The 18,100-nt window shown below is 41.6% G+C and overlaps 1 pseudogene; it reads left to right on the top strand.

Moving 5' to 3' along the window:
- Positions 1-18,100, top strand: part of LOC121838804 — a 55,961-nt pseudogene that overhangs the window by 24,043 nt on the left and 13,818 nt on the right.

The raw sequence follows: 18,100 nt of genomic DNA, 5'->3' as shown, positions 1-18,100 counted from the left end.
GAGTACCTGTTTGGAGTCTCCCACGTGCCTTTTGGCGAACATCGAACATGTTTGCTTATTCTTTTCTTTTCTTTAAGCAATGGCCTTTTCTGTCTGCTCTTCCATAAAGCCCAGCTCTTTGGAGTGTACGGCTTAAAGTGGTCCTATGGACAGATACTCTCCACTGTGGCGCTTTGCAGCTCCTTCAGTGTTATCTTTGGTCTCTTTGTTGCCTCTCTGATTAATGTCCTCCTTGCCTGGTCCGTGAGTTTTGGTGGGCGGCCTTCTCTTGGCAGGTTTGTTGGATTTAATGGTGCTCCGTGGAATGTTCAAAGTTTCAGATATTTTTTTATAACCCAACCCTGATCTGTACTTCTCCACAACATTGTCCCTGACCTGTATGGAGAGCTCCTTGGTCTTCATGGTGGTGCTTATTTGGTAGTGCCTCTTGCTTAGTGGTGTTGTGGCCTTTCAGAACAGGTGTATATGTAACAGTATAGCTTCCGTCCCTCTCCCCACCCCTACCTGGGCTCGAACCAGGGACCCTCTGCACACATCAACATCTGACACCCACGAAGCATCGTTACCCATCGCGCCACAAAAGTTGCGGCCCTTGCAGGGCAAGGGGAACAACTACTTCAAGGTCTCTGAGCGAGTGACGTCACCGTTTGAAACGCTAGCGCGCACCACCTCCAACTAGCTAGCCATTTCACATCGGTTACATATCTATACTCAGATCATGTGACCGATCATGTGACACTTAGATTGCACACAGGTGAACGTCAACTAATTATGTGACTTCTGAAGGTAATTGGTTGATTGGTTAATTGGTTGCACCAGATCATATTTAGTGGCTTCATAGCAAAGGGGTAAATACATATGCAAGCACCACTTTTATTTATTTTTTTAAATTTTTATAAGTAATTTTTTCATTTCACTTCACTTCAACTATTTACATTGTCCATTACATTAAATACAAATACAGTCTACTCAAATATTCGTTCAATAACTTTTTCTGTCTACAAGTTACATTATGATAAATCATAATAATGATACATTAATTTATGAATAGATATTGCACGTTTCAGGACAGTGATCAATCTGAAAATGTTGAAAAATATACTGCCACTATTTTTTAAACCACCAAAGAATAGCAGTGTGATTTTAATATGATTTTACTCTTTGTCAGGCTGTCAGGCTGTGGAGTCACAGAGGAAGGCTGTGTTTTCTGGTCTCAGCTCTCAGGTCAAACCCCTCACACCTGAGAGAGCTGGACCTGAGTAACAATGACCTGAATGAATCAGGAGTGAAGCTGCTCTCTGCTGGACTGGGAATCCCCACTGTAAACTGGAGACTCTGAGGTCAGTATTCCTGTAGTTGGTCAATAAGTGATAACTGTTCACCAGATCCACATGTGTTTACCAGACACACATAGTCCACACCATATGTGTTTGGACAGTGAAGCTTACAGTTTTACATGTGGTGCTGTACTCCAACATTTTGGATTTGAGATATAATGTTTCAAATTATTACATAGTCCACACTGTATGTGTTTGGACAGTGAAGCATACCATTTTTGTTACTATGACCGACAAAGACAAATGACAGAGGGAGTATATATACAGTGATAGAGTGGGGATTGGAACCAGGTGAGTATAATGATGACGAGACAAGTCCGGGGTTGATGAGTGAAGGGTATTTGCCAGCAGCAGGTTCGGCAGCAGCTAGAAGGCCGGCGACGCCGAACGCCTGAGCTGAACAGGAAGGGGACCCTTCTTTTTCAAGACCTTTTGTGACAGTTTTAAATTTAAACAGAATTTTGGATTTGAGAAAGAACGTTCCATAGTAGGTGACAGTACAGTCGTGGCCAAAAGTTTTGAGAATGACACAAATATTAATTTTCACAAAGTCTGCTGCCTCGGTGTTTTTAGATATTTTTGTCAGATGTTACTATGGAATACTGAAGTATAATTACAAGCATAATTGCAAGTGTCAAAGGCTTTTATTGACAATTACATGAAGTTGATGCAAAGAGTCAATATTTGCAGTGTTGACCCTTCTTTTTCAAGACCTTTTCAATCCGCCCTGGCATGCTGTCAATTAACTTCTGGGCCAAATCCTGACTGATGGCAGCCAATTCTTGCATAATCAATGCTTGGAGTTTGTCAGAATTTGTGGGTTTTTGTTTATCCACCCCCTCTTGAGGATTGACCACAAGTTCTCAATGTGATTAAGGTCTGGGGAGTCTCCTGGCCATGGTCCCAAAATATTGATGTTTTGTTCCCCAAGCCACTTAGTTTTGCCTTATGGCAAGGTGCTCCATCTTGCTGGAAAAGGCATTGTTCGTCACCAAACTGTTCCTGGATGGTTGGAAGAAGTTGCTCTCGGAGGATGTGTTGGTACCATTCTTTATTCATGGCCATGTTCTTAGGAAAAATTGTGAGTGAGCCCACTCCCTTGGCTGAGAAGCAACCCCACACATGAATGGTCTCAGGATGCTTTCCTATTGGCATGACACAGGACTGATGGTAGCGCTCACCTTGTCTTCTCTGGGCAAGCTGTTTTCCGGATGCCACAAACAATCAGAAAGGGGATTCATCAGAGGAAATGACTTTACCCCAGTCCTCAGCAGTCCAATCGCTGCACCTTTTGCAGAATATCAGTCTGTCCCTGATGTTTTCCTGGAGAGAAGTGGCTTCTTTGCTGCCCTTCTTGACACCAGGCCATCCTCCTAAAATCTTCGCCTCACTGTGCATGCAGATGCACTCACACCTGCCTGCTGCCATTCCTGAGCAAGTTCGTTACAGATGGTGCCCCGATGCCGCAGCTGAATCAACTTTAGGAGACGGTCCTGGCGCTTGCTGGACTTTCTTGGGCGCCCTGAATCCTTCTTCACAACAATTGAACTGCTCTCCTTGAGGTTCTTGATTATCCGATAAATGGTTGATTTAGGTGCAATCTTACTGGCAGCAATATCCTTGCCTGTGAAGCCCTTTTGTGCAAAGCAATGATGATGGCACGTGTTTATTTGCAGTTAACCATAATCAACAGAGTAAGAACAATGATTCCAAGCACCACCCTCCTTTTGAAGCTTCCAGTCTGGTATTCGTATTCAATCAGCATGACAGAGTGATCTCCAGCCTTGTCCTCGTCAACACTCACACCTGTGTTAATGAGAGAATCACTGACATGATGTCAGCTGGTCCTTTGTGGCAGGGCTGAAATGCAGTGGAATTTTTGGGGGGGGGATTAAGTTAATTTGCATGGCAAAGAGGGACATTGCAATTAATTTAAATTGATCTGATCACTCTTCATAACATTCTGGAGTATATGCAAATTGCCATCATACAAACTGAGGCAGCAGACATTGTGAAAATTAATATTTTTGGCTTTTGGCCACGACTGTACATTCTGTATAACATATAACAAACTGAGGCACCTTTTATTTAACGGGTTCCATAAACATTTGACTGTTTAGAATTTAAAGTCGCAAGTATTTGGACAAATTAATTTAGTCAAAAGTTTAGTGTTTGGTCCCATATTCCATGCATCTAATTGAAGTAGATGCTACTATGAATAATCATGAATGAATTGTGAATAATGATGAATAACAAAGTTATAGAGGCACAAAGATCAGAATAAATGCTAACCTCCTCTATTATTGGTAATGGTGAGAGGTTAGCATGTTTTGTTGTAGTCTCTGTTATTGGTAATGGTGAGAGGTTAGCATGTTTTGTTGTATCCTCTGTTATTGGTAATGGTGAGAGGTTAGTATGTTTTGTTGTAGTCTCTGTTATTGGTAATGGTGAGAGGTTAGCATGTTTTGTTGTAGTCTCTGTTATTGGTAATGATGAGACGTTAGCATGTTTTGTTGTAGCCTCTGTTATTGGTAATGGTGAGAGGTTAGCATGTTTTGTTGTAGCCTCTGTTATTGGTAATGGTGAGAGGTTAGCATGTTGTTGTATCCTCTGTTATTGGTAATGGTGAGAGGTTAGCATGTTTTGTTGTAGCCTCTGTTATTGGTAATGGTGAGAGGTTAGCATGTTTTGTTGTAGCCTCTGTTATTGGTAATGGTGAGAGGTTAGCATGTTTTGTTGTAGCCTCTGTTATTGGTAATGGTGAGAGTTTGGCATGTTTTGTTGTAGCCTCTGTTATTGGTAATGGTGAGAGGTTAGCATGTTTTGTTGTATCCTCTGTTATTGGTAATGGTGAGAGGTTAGCATGTTTTCTTGTAGTCTCTGTTGTTGGTAACTGTGAGAGGTTAGCATGTTTTGTTGTAGCCTCTGTTATTGGTAACTGTGAGTGGTTAGCATGTTTTGTTGTAGCCTCTGTTATTGGTAATGGTGAGAGGTTAGCATGTTTTGTTGTAGCCTCTGTTATTGGTAATGGTGAGAGGTTAGCATGTTTTGTTGTAGCCTCTGTTATTGGTAATGGTGAGAGTTTGGCATGTTTTGTTGTAGCCTCTGTTATTGGTAATGGTGAGAGGTTAGCATGTTTTGTTGTATCCTCTGTTATTGGTAATGGTGAGAGGTTAGCATGTTTTGTTGTAGCCTCTGTTATTGGTAATGGTGAGAGGTTAGCATGTAACTTTCTCACTCATTATATTATTCATGATTCTGTCACGCCCTGACCTTTATTTCTCTATTTGGTTAGGTCAGGGTGTGATTTGGTGGGCATTCTAGTTTTCTATTTCTTTGTTGGCCGGTATGGTTCCCAATCAGAGGCAGCTGCCTATCGTTGTCTCTGAATGGGAATCATACTTGATTCCGTGATATGCAACTGTTCAGGGAAGTCAGGAACCAATACACGCAGTCAGTCAGGAAAGCTAAGGCCAGCTTCTTCAGGCAGAAGTTTGCATCCTGTAGCTCCAACTCCAAAAGTTCTGGGACACTGTGAAGTCCATGGAGAACAAGAGCACCTCCTCCCAGCTGCCCACTGCACTGAGGCTAGGTAACACGGTCACCACCGATAAATCCATGATTATCGAAAACTTCAATAAGCATTTCTCAACAGCTGGCCATGCCTTCCGCCTGGCTTCTCCAACCTCGGCCAACAGCTCCGCCCCCCCCGCAGCTCCTCGCCCAAGCCTCTCCAGGTTCTCCTTTACCCAAATCCAGATAGCAGATGTTCTGAAAGAGCTCCAAAACCTGGACCCGTACAAATCAGCTGGGCTTGACAATCTGGACCCTCTATTTCTGAAACTATCCGCCGCCATTGTCGCAACCCCTATTACCAGCCTGTTCAACCTCTCTTTCATATCGTCCGAGATCCCCAAGGATTGGAAAGCTGCCGCAGTCATCCCCCTCTTCAAAGGGAGACACCCTGGACCCAAACTGCTACAGACCTATATCCATCCTGCCCTGCCTATCTAAGGTCTTCGAAAGCCAAGTCAACAAACAGGTCACTGACCATCTCGAATCCCACCGTACCTTCTCCGCTGTGCAATCTGGTTTCCGAGGCGGTCACGGGTGCACCTCATCCACACTCAAGGTACTAAACGATATCATAACCGCCATCGATAAAAGACAGTACTGTGCAGCCGTCTTCATCGACCTTGCCAAGGCCTTCGACTCTGTCAATCACCATATTCTTATCGGCAGACTCAGTAGCCTCGGTTTTCGGATGACTGCCTTGCCTGGTTCACCAATTACTTTGCAGACAGAGTTCAGTGTGTCAAATCGGAGGGCATGCTGTCCGGTCCTCTGGCAGTCTCTATGGGGGTGCCACAGGGTTCAATTCTCGGGCCGACTCTTTTCTCTGTATATATCAATGATGTTGCTCTTGCTGCGGGTGATTCCCTGATCCACCTCTATGCAGATGACACCATTCTATATACTTTCGGCCCGTCATTGGACACTGTGCTATCTAACCTCAAACGAGCTTCAATGCCATACAACACTCCTTCCGTGACCTCCAACTGCTCTTAAACGCTAGTAAAACCAAATGCATGCTTTTCAACCGATCGCTGCCTGCACCCGCATGCCCGACTAGCATCACCACCCTGGATGGTTCTGACCTTGAATATGTGGACATCTATAAGTACCTAGGTGTCTGGCTAGACTGCAAACTCTCCTTCCAGACTCATATCAAACATCTCCAATCGAAAATCAAATCAAGAGTCGGCTTTCTATTCCACAACAAAGCCTCCTTCACTCACGCCGCCAAGCTTACCCTAGTAAAACTGACTATCCTACCGATCCTCGACTTCGGCGATGTCATCTACAAAATGGCTTCCAACACTCTACTCAGCAAACTGGATGCAGCCTATCACAGTGCCATCCGCTTTGTCACTAAAGCACCTTATACCACCCACCACTGCGACTTGTATGCTCTAGTCGGCTGGCCCTCGCTACATATTCGTCGCCAGACCCACTGGCTCAGGTCATCTACAAGTCCATGCTAGGTAAAGCTCCGCCTTATCTCAGTTCACTGGTCACGATGGCAACACCCATCCGTAGCACGCGCTCCAGCAGGTGTATCTCATTGATCATCCCTAAAGCCAACACCTCATTCGGCCGCCTTTCGTTCCAGTACTCTGCTGCCTGTGACTGGAACAATTGCAAAAATCGCTGAAGTTGGAGACTTTTATCTCCCTCACCAACTTCAAACATCAGCTATCTGAGCAGCTAACCGATCGCTGCAGCTGTACATAGTCTATCGGTAAATAGCCCACCCATTTTCACCTACCTCATCCCCATACTGTTTTTATTTATTTACTTTTCTGCTCTTTTGCACACCAATATCTCTACCTGTACATGACCGTCTGATCATTTATCACTCCAGTGTTAATCTGCAAAATTGTAATTATTCGCCTACCTCCTCATGCCTTTTGCACACATTGTATATAGACTCCCCCTTTGTTTTCTACTGTGTTATTGACTTGTTAATTGTTTATTCCATGTGTAACTCTGTGTTGTCTGTTCACACTGCTATGCTTTATCTTGGCCAGGTCACAGTTGCAAATGAGAACTTGTTCTCAACTAGCCTCCCTGGTTAAATAAAGGTGAAATAAAAAAACTTAGGCATGCTGTTTTCCACCTAGTTTGTGGGATCTTGTTTTTGCACAGTATGCAGAACTTTACGTTCGTTGATCTTTTGTTGTTTTTCATCTAAAATAAAGTAAGACACTTTCCAGGCCTCATTGGTCTCATTCCGACGACGGACGTAACAGATTCATTCATGATTTGTATTAATCATGGCATCATCAATATTAATTTGGTAGTGTTTAGAAACATGTTATCTACTCACTTAGATTGAAAATTACTCCAGTCATCATCCACATTTCAGTTACTATTGGGCAAAACACAACCAAAACAAACTGCAAATGAATATCATATCGAACATTTGATCTCAAATCTAAAATTTTGGAGTATAGAGCCACATTTAAAATGTTAGCTTCACTGTCAAAATAGATATGGTGTGGACTGTATACTCAATACAATCTAAATCTGTTACTTCACAGTATGTCTTGACTGATACTGATTTATAAACTAGTCTGGTCAGTCTACTCAAATATTTGTAGTATACAGTTGATGTCGGAAGTTTAAATACACTGAGGTTGGAGTCATTAAAACTCGTTTCTCAAGCACTCCACAAAGTTCTTGTTAAACAAGTTTTGGTAAGTCAGTTAGGACATTTTGTCACGTCTAATCAAGGTGGGTGGAATCAGGCACAGAGAGCAGATAGCGATATGAAAGTTTATTCTCCGGTGAACAAGAAACACGGTCAACCCAATACACACAGGATGAACAATCCAACACAGGATAAAAGACGAACCGGAGAAATAAGAACACAAGAAACACCGACAGACATAGATGACAAATAAACAATCCCGCACAAAACAAGGGCGGGACAACCTATTATATATACAGACACTAATAAACTAAACAACACACAGGTGAAACCAATCAGACAAAACCAACAGATACACGAAAAGGGATCGGTAGTGGCTAGTAGGACGGTGACGACGACCGCCGAGCACCGCCTGAACGGGCAGGAGAGCCAACCTCGGTGGAAGTCGTGACACATTTACTTTGTGCACGACACAACAATTGTCCAACAATTGTTTAAAGACAGATTATTTAACTTACAATTCACTTTATCACAATTCCAGTGGGTCAGAGGTTTACATACACTAAGTTGACTGTGTCTTTAAACAGCTTGGAAAATTCCAGAAAAGGGTGTCAAGGCTTTAGAAGCTTCTGATAGGTTAATTTACATCATTTGAGTTAATTGGAGGTGTACCTGTGGATGTATTTCAAGGGCTACCTTCAAGCTCAGTGCCTCTTTGCTTGACATCATGGGAAAATCAAAAGAAATCAGCTAAGACCTCAGAAAAAAAATTGTAGACCTCCACAAGTCTGGTTCATCCTTGGGAGAAATGTCCAAATGCCTGAAGGTACCACGTTCATCTGTACAAACAACAGTACGCAGGTATAAACACCATGGGACCACGCAGCAATCATACCGCTCAGGAAGGAAATTAGTTCTGTCTCTTAGAGATGAACGTACTTTGGTGTGAAAGCGCAAATCAATCCCAGAACAACAGCAAAGGACCTGAAAGGCCACTCAGAAAAGAAGAAGCCACTGCTCCAAAACTGCCATAAAAAAGCCAGACAACGGTTTGCAACTGCACATGGGGACAAAGATTGTACTTTTTGGAGAAATGTCCTCTGGTCTGATGCAACAAAAATAGAACTGTTTGGCCATAATAACAATTGTTACGTTTGGAGGAAAAGGGGAGAGGCTTGCATGCCGAAGAACACCATCCCAACCGTGAAGCACGGGGTGGCAGCATCATGTTGTGGGGTGCTTTGCTGCAGGAGGGACTGATGCACTTCACAAAATAGATGGTGTCATGAGGGAGTAAAATTATGTGGATATATTGAAGCAACATCTCAAGATATCAGCCAGGAAGTTAAAACTTGGTCGCAAATGGGTCTTCCAAATTGACAAGGACCCCAAACATACTTCCAAAATGGCTTAAGGACAACTTAAGGACAACAAAGTCAAGGTTTTGGAGTGGCCATCACAAAGCCCTGACCTCAATCCCATAGAACATTTGTGGGCAGAACTGAAAAGTGTGTGCGAGCTAGGAGGCCTACAAACCTGACTAAGTTACACCAGCTGTCAGGAGGCATGGGCCAAAATTCACCCAACTTATTGTGGGAAAGTGGGGAAGCTTGTGGAAGGCTACCCAAAACGTTTGACCCAAGTTAAACAATTTAAAGGCAATGCTACCAAAATCTAATTGAGTTTATGTAAACTTATGACCCACTGGGAATGTGATTAAAGAAATAAAGCTGAAATAAATAATTCTCTCTACTATTATTCTGACACTTCACATTCTTAAAATAAAGTGTTTATCCTAACTGACCAAAGACAGGGAATTTTAACTTGGAAAAAATGTCAGAAATTGTGAAAAACTGAGTTTCAATGTATTTGGCTAAGGTGAATGTAAAGCTCCGCCTTCAACTGTCTCTGCAGGAAATACTTTGATAATTTGTCATTTCTAAGTAATGAACATGCACCTGTGGAACGGTTGTTAACTTCTCTGAGATAGGTGGCAGTATTTTCACATCCGGATAAAGAACGTGTCCAAAGTAAACTGCCTGCTACAGGCCCCGAAGCTAAGATATGCATATTATTCTTAGTAGTAGATTTGGATAGAAAACACTATGAAGTTTCTTAAACTGTTTGAATCATGTGAGTGTAACAGAACTTATTTGGTTGGCGAAACCCAGAGGACAAACCTTTCAGAATTTTTTTAAATTGAAATTTCATTGGGAATCCAGATTTCTAAGTGACCTTATTGCAGTTCCTATCGCTTCCACTGGATGTCAACAGTCTTTAGAAATTGGTTGAGGTTTTCCTTTAAGAAATGAAGAAGTAGCACTGTTCAGAACGAGGGTAGAGGGAAGTGTACTCTTTGTTAGAGGCGCTTGACCTGAAAGCTAGCTTCACTTTGTTTTCCTCTGGTATTGAACACATCCCATCTTTAATTTGATCAATTATTTACGTAAAAAAATACCTAAAGTTCTATTACAAAAGTAGTTTGAAATGTTTGGACAAAGATTACATGCAATAATTTGTAGTAATGTTGGGTGAGTTGGAACCAGTGTTTTTCTGGATTTCAAAATTGACATTTTGGATATATTTCAACATAATTAATTGAACAAAGGACCATTTGTGATGTTTATGGGACATATTGGAGTGCCAACAGAAGAAGCTCATCAAAGGTAAGACATTAATTGTATCTTTATTTCTGTGTTTTGTGTCGCGCCTGGAGGGTTGAAATAGGATAGTCTGTGTTTGTTTGCTGGGGTGATACACTCAGAAAATAGCATAATTTGCTTTCACCGTAAAGCCTTTTTGAAATCTGACACCTTGGCTGGATTCACAAAAAGTGTAACTTTAATATTGTATATTGTGTATTGCATGTGTGATTTCATGAAAGTTTAATTTGTATAGTAATTTATTTGAATTTGGCGCTATACATTTTCACTGGATTTTGGCCGGTGGGACTCGTCCCACATATCCCAGAGAGGTTTAAGACACTAATAGCTTACAGACAGTAGGCAATTAAGGTCACAGTTATGAAAACTTAGAACACTAAAGAGGCCTTTCTACTGACTCTGAAAAACACCAAACGAAAGATGACTGGTTCCCTGCCCAGCTGAAAATAAACGCAATTGACAGTGAGAAGAGTATGTTTCTTTTTTTGCTGAGTTGAGATATGGCAGGTTTCAGGACACTGATGTATCTGCAAATGTTGAAAAAAATGTACTGACACTATTTTCACCACCAAAGAAGAGCAGTGGAATTTGAATATGATTTGACTCTTTGCAGGCTGTCAGGCTGTGGAGTCACAGGGAAAGGCTGTGCTTCTCTGGTCTCAGCTCTGAGGTCAATCCCCTCACACCTGAGACAGCTGGACCTGAGTAACAATGACCTGTACGATTCAGGAGTGGAGCTGCTCTCTGCTGGACTGGGGAATCCCCACTGTAAACTGGAGACTTTGAGGTCAGTATTCCTGTAGTTGGTCAACAAGTCATAACTGTTCACCAGATCCACATGTGTTTACCAGACACACATAGTCCACATCATATGTGTTTGGACAGTGAAGCTTAGCATTTTTTTAAAGTGCTGCTATGCTCCAGTATTTTGCATTTGAGATCAAATGTTTCATATTAGGTGACAGTACAGACTGTCTCCTTTTGTTTAAAGGTATTCATAGATATATATTTTAACATTTAGAAATTAAAGCACTTTATGTACGTAGTTCTCCCATTTGAAAAAGTCGTAATTATTTGGACAAATTAATTTAGTCAAAAGTTTAGAATTTGGTCGCATATTCTATGCCTGCAGCGATTACATCAATCTTGTGATTCTATAAACTTAAACTTGTTGAATCCATTTCCAGGTTGATTTGGTTGTGTTTTGGATTATGTTTTTCCAAATAGTAACTGAATGGTGAATAATGCCCTGTCATTTTGGAGTCACTTCACTTGTATTGTCAGTAAAAATAGAAGATTTTTATGAACACTTCTACATTCATGTGGATGCTACCATGATTATGAATAATTATTAATGAATTGTGAATAATGACAAAAAACTGAGTTATAGAGGCACAAAGATCAGAAACAATGCTAATCTCTCCAGTTCTTGGTAATGGTGAGAGGTTAGCATGTTTTGTTGTAGCCTCTGTTATTGGTAATGGTGAGAGGTTAGCATGTTTTGTTGTATCCTCTGTTATTAGTAATGGTGAGAGGTTAGCATGTTTTGTTGTAGACTCTGTTATTGGTAATGGTGAGAGGTTAGCATGTTTTGTTGTAGTCTCTGTTATTGGTAATGGTGAGAGGTTATCATGTTTTGTTGTAGCCTCTGTTATAGGTAATGGTGAGAGGTTAGCATGTTTTGTTGTAGCCTCTGTAATTGGTAATGGTGAGAGGTTAGCATGTTTTGTTGTAGCCTCTGTTATTAGTAATGGTGAGAGGTTAGCATGTTTTGTTGTAGACTCTGTTATTGGTAATGGTGAGAGGTTAGCATGTGTTGTTGTAGACTCTGTTATTGGTAATGGTGAGAGGTTAGCATGTTTTGTTGTAGACTATGTTATTGGTAATGGTGAGAGGTTAGCATGTTTTGTTGTAGCCTCTGTTATTGGTAATGGTGAGAGGTTAGCATGTTTTGTTGTAGACTCTGTTGTTGGTAATGGTGAGAGGTTAGCATGTTTTGTTGTAGTCTCTGTTATTGGTAATGGTGAGAGGTTAGCATGTTTTGTTGTAGCCTCTGTTATAGGTAATGGTGAGAGGTTAGCATGTTTTGTTGTAGCCTCTGTAATTGGTAATGGTGAGAGGTTAGCATGTTTTGTTGTAGCCTCTGTTATTGGTAACGTGAGAGATTAGCATGTTTTGTTGTAGCCTCTGTAACTTTCTCATTCATTATTATTCATGATTCATTCATGATATGTATTAATCACGGCATCTTCAGGATTAATTTAGTGTAGTAGTGTAGTTGTGTTCAGAAACATCTACTCAGTTGAAAGAAAATGACTTGGGTGGCGCAGTGGTTTACAGCACTGCACTGCAGCGCTAGCTGTGCCACCAGAGACTCTGGGTTCGCGCCCAGGCTCTGTCGCAACCGGCCAGGACCGGGAGGTCCGTGGGGAGAAGCACAATTGGCCTAGTGTCGTCCGGTTTACGGAGGGCTTGACCGGTAGGGATATCCTTGTCTCATTGCGCACCAGGGACTCCTGTGGCGGGTGGGAACAGTGCATGCTAACCAAGGTCGCCAGGTGCACAGTGTTTCCTCTGAGACTTTGGTGCGGCTGGCTTCCAGGTTGGATGCGCTGTGTTAAGAAGCAGTGCGGCTTGGTTGGTTTGTGTTTCGGAGGACGCATGACTTTCGACCTTCGTCTCTCACGTGCCTGCACGGGAGTTGTAGCGATGAGACAAGATAGTAGCTCCTAACAATTGGATACCACCAAATTGGGGGAGAAATAGGGGGTCAACTTTTTTAAAGAAAATGACTTCACCATTGGGCAAACATAACCCAAAACACAACCAAAACAGACTGCAAATGCAAATGCAACCAACAAGTTTGAGTCACAGGCTTGATGCGTTCAAGGAATATCTGACTAAATGCTTAACTTTGATTTAAGTGAATTGGTCAGAAAAAGGGGATGACTTATGACTTCTTCAAATGGGGGAATGGGGGAGTGGAAAGTGATAGAAAGTGATAGAAAGTGATATAATTTCTAAGCAAGAAACAGATATGTATGAAAATACCCTCAAATAAAAGGTGACATTACATACTGTCATTTCATATGGCACATTTGATCTGAAATCCAAACCGTTGGAGTAGAGAGACACATTTAAAATGTTAGCCTCATTGTCAAAATAGATACAGTGCCTTGCGAAAGTATTCGGCCACCTTGAACTTTGCGACCTTTTGCCACATTTCAGGCTTCAAACATAAAGATATAAAACTGTATTTTTGTGAAGAATCAACAACAAGTGGGACACAATCATGAAGTGGAACGACATTTATTGGATATTTCAAACTTTTTGAACAAATCAAAAACTGAAAAATTGGGCGTGCAAAATTATTCAGCCCCCTTAAGTTAATACTTTGTAGCGCCACCTTTTGCTGCGATTACAGCTGTAAGTCGCTTGGGGTATGTCTCTATCAGTTTTGCACATCGAGAGACTGACATTTTTGCAAAACAGCCCGAGCTCAGTGAGATTGGATGGAGAGCATTTGTGAACAGCAGTTTTTAGTTCTTTCCACAGATTCTCGATTGGATTCAGGTCTGGACTTTGACTTGGCCATTCTAACACCTGGATATGTTTACTTTTGAACCATTCCATTGTAGATTTTGCTTTATGTTTTGGATCATTGTCTTGTTGGAAGTCAAATCTCCGTCCCAGTCTCAGGTCTTTTGCAGACTCCATCAGGTTTTCTTCCAGAATGGTCCTGTATTTGGCTCCATCCATCTTCCCATCAATTTTAACCATCTTCCTTGTCCCTGCTGAAGAAAAGCAGGCCCAAACCATGATGCTGCCACCACCATGTTTGACAGTGGGGATGGTGTGTTCAGGGTGATGGGCTGTGTTGCTTTTACGCCAAACATAACGTTTTGCATTGTTGCCAAAGAGTTCAATTTTGGTTTCATCTGACCAGAGCACCTTCTTCCACATGTTTGGTGTGTCTCCCAGGTGGCTTGTGGCAAACTTTAAACAACACTTTTTATGGATATCTTTAAGAAATGGCTTTCTTCTTGCCACTCTTCCATAAAGGCCAGATTTGTGCAATATACGACTGATTGTTGTCCTATGGACAGAGTCTCCCACCTCAGCTGTAGATCTCTGCAGTTCATCCAGAGTGATCATGGGCCTCTTGGCTGCATCTCTGATCAGTCTTCTCCTTGTATGAGCTGAAAGTTTAGAGGGACGGCCAGGTCTTGGTAGATTTGCAGTGGTCTGATACTCCTTCCATTTCAATATTATCGCTTGCACAGTGCTCCTTGGGATGTTTAAAGCTTGGGAAATCTTTTTGTACCCAAATCCGGCTTTAAACTTCTTCACAACAGTATCTCAGACCTGCCTGGTGTGTTCCTTGTTCTTCATGATGCTCTCTGCGCTTTTAACGGACCTCTGAGACTATCACAGTGTAGGTGCATTCATACAGAGACTTGATTACACACAGGTGGATTGTATTTATCATCATTAGTCATTTAGGTCAACATTGGATCATTCAGAGATCCTCACTGAACTTCTGGAGAGAGTTTGCTGCATTGAAAGTAAAGGGGCTGAATAATTTTGCACGCCCAATTTTTCAGTTTTTGATTTGTTAAAAAAGTTTGAAATATCCAATAAATGTCATTCGACTTCATGATTGTGTCCCACTTGTTGTTGATTCTTCACAAAAAAATACAGTTTTATATCTTTATGTTTGAAGCCTGAAATGTGGCAAAAGGTCGCAAAGTTCAAGGGGGCCGAATACTTTCGCAAGGCACTGTATGGTGTGGACTGTATACACAATACAATCTAAATCTGATACCTCACTGTCTGTCTTTTGACTGATACTGCTTTTTAAACTGGTCTGGTCAGTCTACTCAAATATTTGTTTATATGCATGTTTCTCTCTACAAGCAATACTTTGATAATTTGACATTTCTAATAATTATTCATTAATTTAAAATATACTGCCACTATTTTCACCACCAAAGAATAGCAGTGTGATTTGAACGTGATTTGACTCTTTGCAGAATTTCAGGCTGTCTAGTCACAGAGGAAGGCTGTGCTTCTCTGGTCTCAGCTCTGAGGTCAAACCCAACACATTATTTGTGAACGGGTAACAGTGTAAGCAGGGAAAGCTAAGCGTAGCATTTGAATACCATCTGTCTGTCATTGTATTTATTCTGTGTTTCAGACTCACTGGCTGTAAACTCACAGACACATCCTGTAAAGTGTTGGCCTCAGTTCTCAGTTCCAACCCCTCACACCTGAGAGAGCTGGACCTGAGTAACAATGACCTGAAGGATTCAGGAGTGAAGCTGCTCTCTGCTGGACTGGGGAATCCCCACTGTAAACTGGAGACTCTGAGGTCAGTATTCCTGTAGTTGGTCAACAAGTGATAACGGTTCACCAGATCCACATGTGTTTTCCAGACACACATAGTCCACACCATATGTGTTTGGACAGTGAAGCTTACAGTTTTACATGTGGTGCTCCAGCATTTTGGATTTGAGGTAGAATGTTTCATATTAGGAGACAGTACAGAATGTCACCTTTTATTTAAAGATATTCAATGCATATGATATTTTACTGTTTAGAAATGAAAGCACTTTATGTATGTTCTCCCATTTGAAAAAGTCGTAATAATTGGATCAAATTAATTTAGTCAAAAGTTTATTGTTTTGTCCTTCTTTGGCTTCAGTGATTACAAAAAGCTTGTGATTCTACAAAGTTGTAGAAAAGCATTTGCAGTTTGTCTTGGTTGTGTTTTAGATGATGTTTTTCCTAATATAAACTGAATGGTGAATAATGTCCTGTCATTTTGGAGTCACTTCACTTGTATTGTCAGTAAGAATAGAAGATGTTTCTGAACACTTCTACATTCATGTGTCATGTTCGTTATAAGGATCGGACCAAGGCGCAGCGTGGTAATGGTACAATCTTATTTAATTAAAAAAATGAAACACTGAACAAACTAACAAAATAACAAAATGAAACGTGAAGCTATACAAACGAGTGCTGACAGGCAACTACGCATACACATTTTACCACAGGTTATAAATGTAAAATGACGTCATTAGTTTTAGTACCAACCCGTGCCATCTCCGTTCCAGTACAAAGGCTGTATGGTTCTCACATCGTCTCTCCCTATTAAGATAATATACGACCGAGCCAAGGACATGCTTCTGAAGATAAGCCTCTGGTGATATAGTTCATTCATTTCTACCATGGTACAGACAGTCATTGTTCTAATTCTTGATTATATTTACACACATTATATTCAGTACTAGGATTAAAAAGAAAATTCATACATATATAATAACATAATAGTATTCTGATTAGCACATATACAGTAACATAATAGTATTTTGATTAGTCAGTCCTGATTGAAATGTATACATAATTAGTCATCATTGATCATTATACATAATTAGTCATCATTAAAATTCCCTTAACCTCTAGCGTCGAGCAATCCCGTATCCGGGAGCGTAATCATAGCCTCAAGCTCATTACCATAACGCAACGTTAACTATTCATGAAAATCGCAAATGAAAATCGCAAATGCCTTTTGTTAACAACACTGTCATCTCAGATTTTCAAAATATGCTTTTCAACCAACACTACACAAGCTTTGTTTAAGAGTATTGATAGCTAGCATAGCATTAAGCCTAGCATTCAGCAGGCATTCAGCAGGCAACATTTTCACAAAAGCAAGAAAAGCATTCAAATAAAATAATTTACCTTTGAAGAACTTCAGATGTTTTCAATGACGAGACTCTCAGTTAGATAGCAAATTGTCACGCCTTGGTCTTAGTATTTTGTGTTTTCTTTAATTATTTGTTCAGGCCAGGGTGTGACATGGGGTTATTGTATTGTCGTATTGTTTTTTTTTTTTGTAGGCATTGGGATTGTGGTTGATTAGGGGTGTGTCTAGTATAGGCTTGGCTGCCTGAGGCGGTTCTCAATCAGAGACAGGTGATTCTTGTTGTCTCTGATGGGGAACCATATTTAGGTAGCCTGGGTTTCACTGTGTATTTCGTGGGTGATTGTTCCTGTCTCTGTGTAGTTTCACCAGATAGGCTGTATTAGGTTTCACGTTCCGTTTGTTGTTTTGTATTTTGTATAGTTATTTCATGTATCGCTTTTTTTCATTAAAGTCATGAGTAACCACCATGCTGCATTTCGGTCCGACTCTCTTTCAACAAACGAAGAACGCCGTTACAGAATCACCCACCACATACGGACCGAGTGGCGTGGTAACAGGCAGCAAGAGCAGCGAAGGGAGGGACGTTATGGACAGCAGAGGCTTGGAGTATACGACGTGGGAAGAAATAGACAGGTGGGCGGCCGACCCAGAGAGAATGCCGGAGCCCGCCTGGGATTCGCTGGAGCAATGCGAAGAGGGCTATAGGAGAATGGAGTCGAAGAGAAAGACACGGCGGCGCAGAAAGAAACCCGAAAGTCACCCCCAAATATTTATTGGGGGAGGGCTCAGAGGGAGAGAGGCTGAGTCAGGAGTCAGACCTGAGCCAACTCTCCCTGTTAATCGTGAGGAGCAGCTGCAGTGGGAGAGGCTGCACCACTTGGAGAATTGGACATGGGAGGAGGAACTGGACGGAAAAGGACCCTGGGCTCAGCCTGGAGAATATCGAGAGGCGCAGATAGGAGGAGGCAGCACAGCGTAGCGGATGGAAGCCTGAGAATCAGCCCCAAAAATGTATTGGGGGGCTCAGGAAGAGTGTGGCAGAGTCAGTAGTCAGACCTGAGCCAACTCTCCCTGTTTATCGTGAGGAGCCAAGGAGGAGACCAGAACCAGAGCCGGTGTTGGAGGTGAGCGAAACAGAGACTGTGAAGGAGTTAATGGGGAAATTGGAGGAGAGAGA

The sequence above is a fragment of the Oncorhynchus tshawytscha genome, unplaced genomic scaffold (assembly GCF_018296145.1).
Source record: "Oncorhynchus tshawytscha isolate Ot180627B unplaced genomic scaffold, Otsh_v2.0 Un_contig_9030_pilon_pilon, whole genome shotgun sequence".
NCBI lineage: Eukaryota > Metazoa > Chordata > Actinopteri > Salmoniformes > Salmonidae > Oncorhynchus > Oncorhynchus tshawytscha.
The sequence above is the reverse complement of the archived record's forward strand: the minus strand, read 5'-3'. Positions and strand labels throughout refer to the sequence as shown.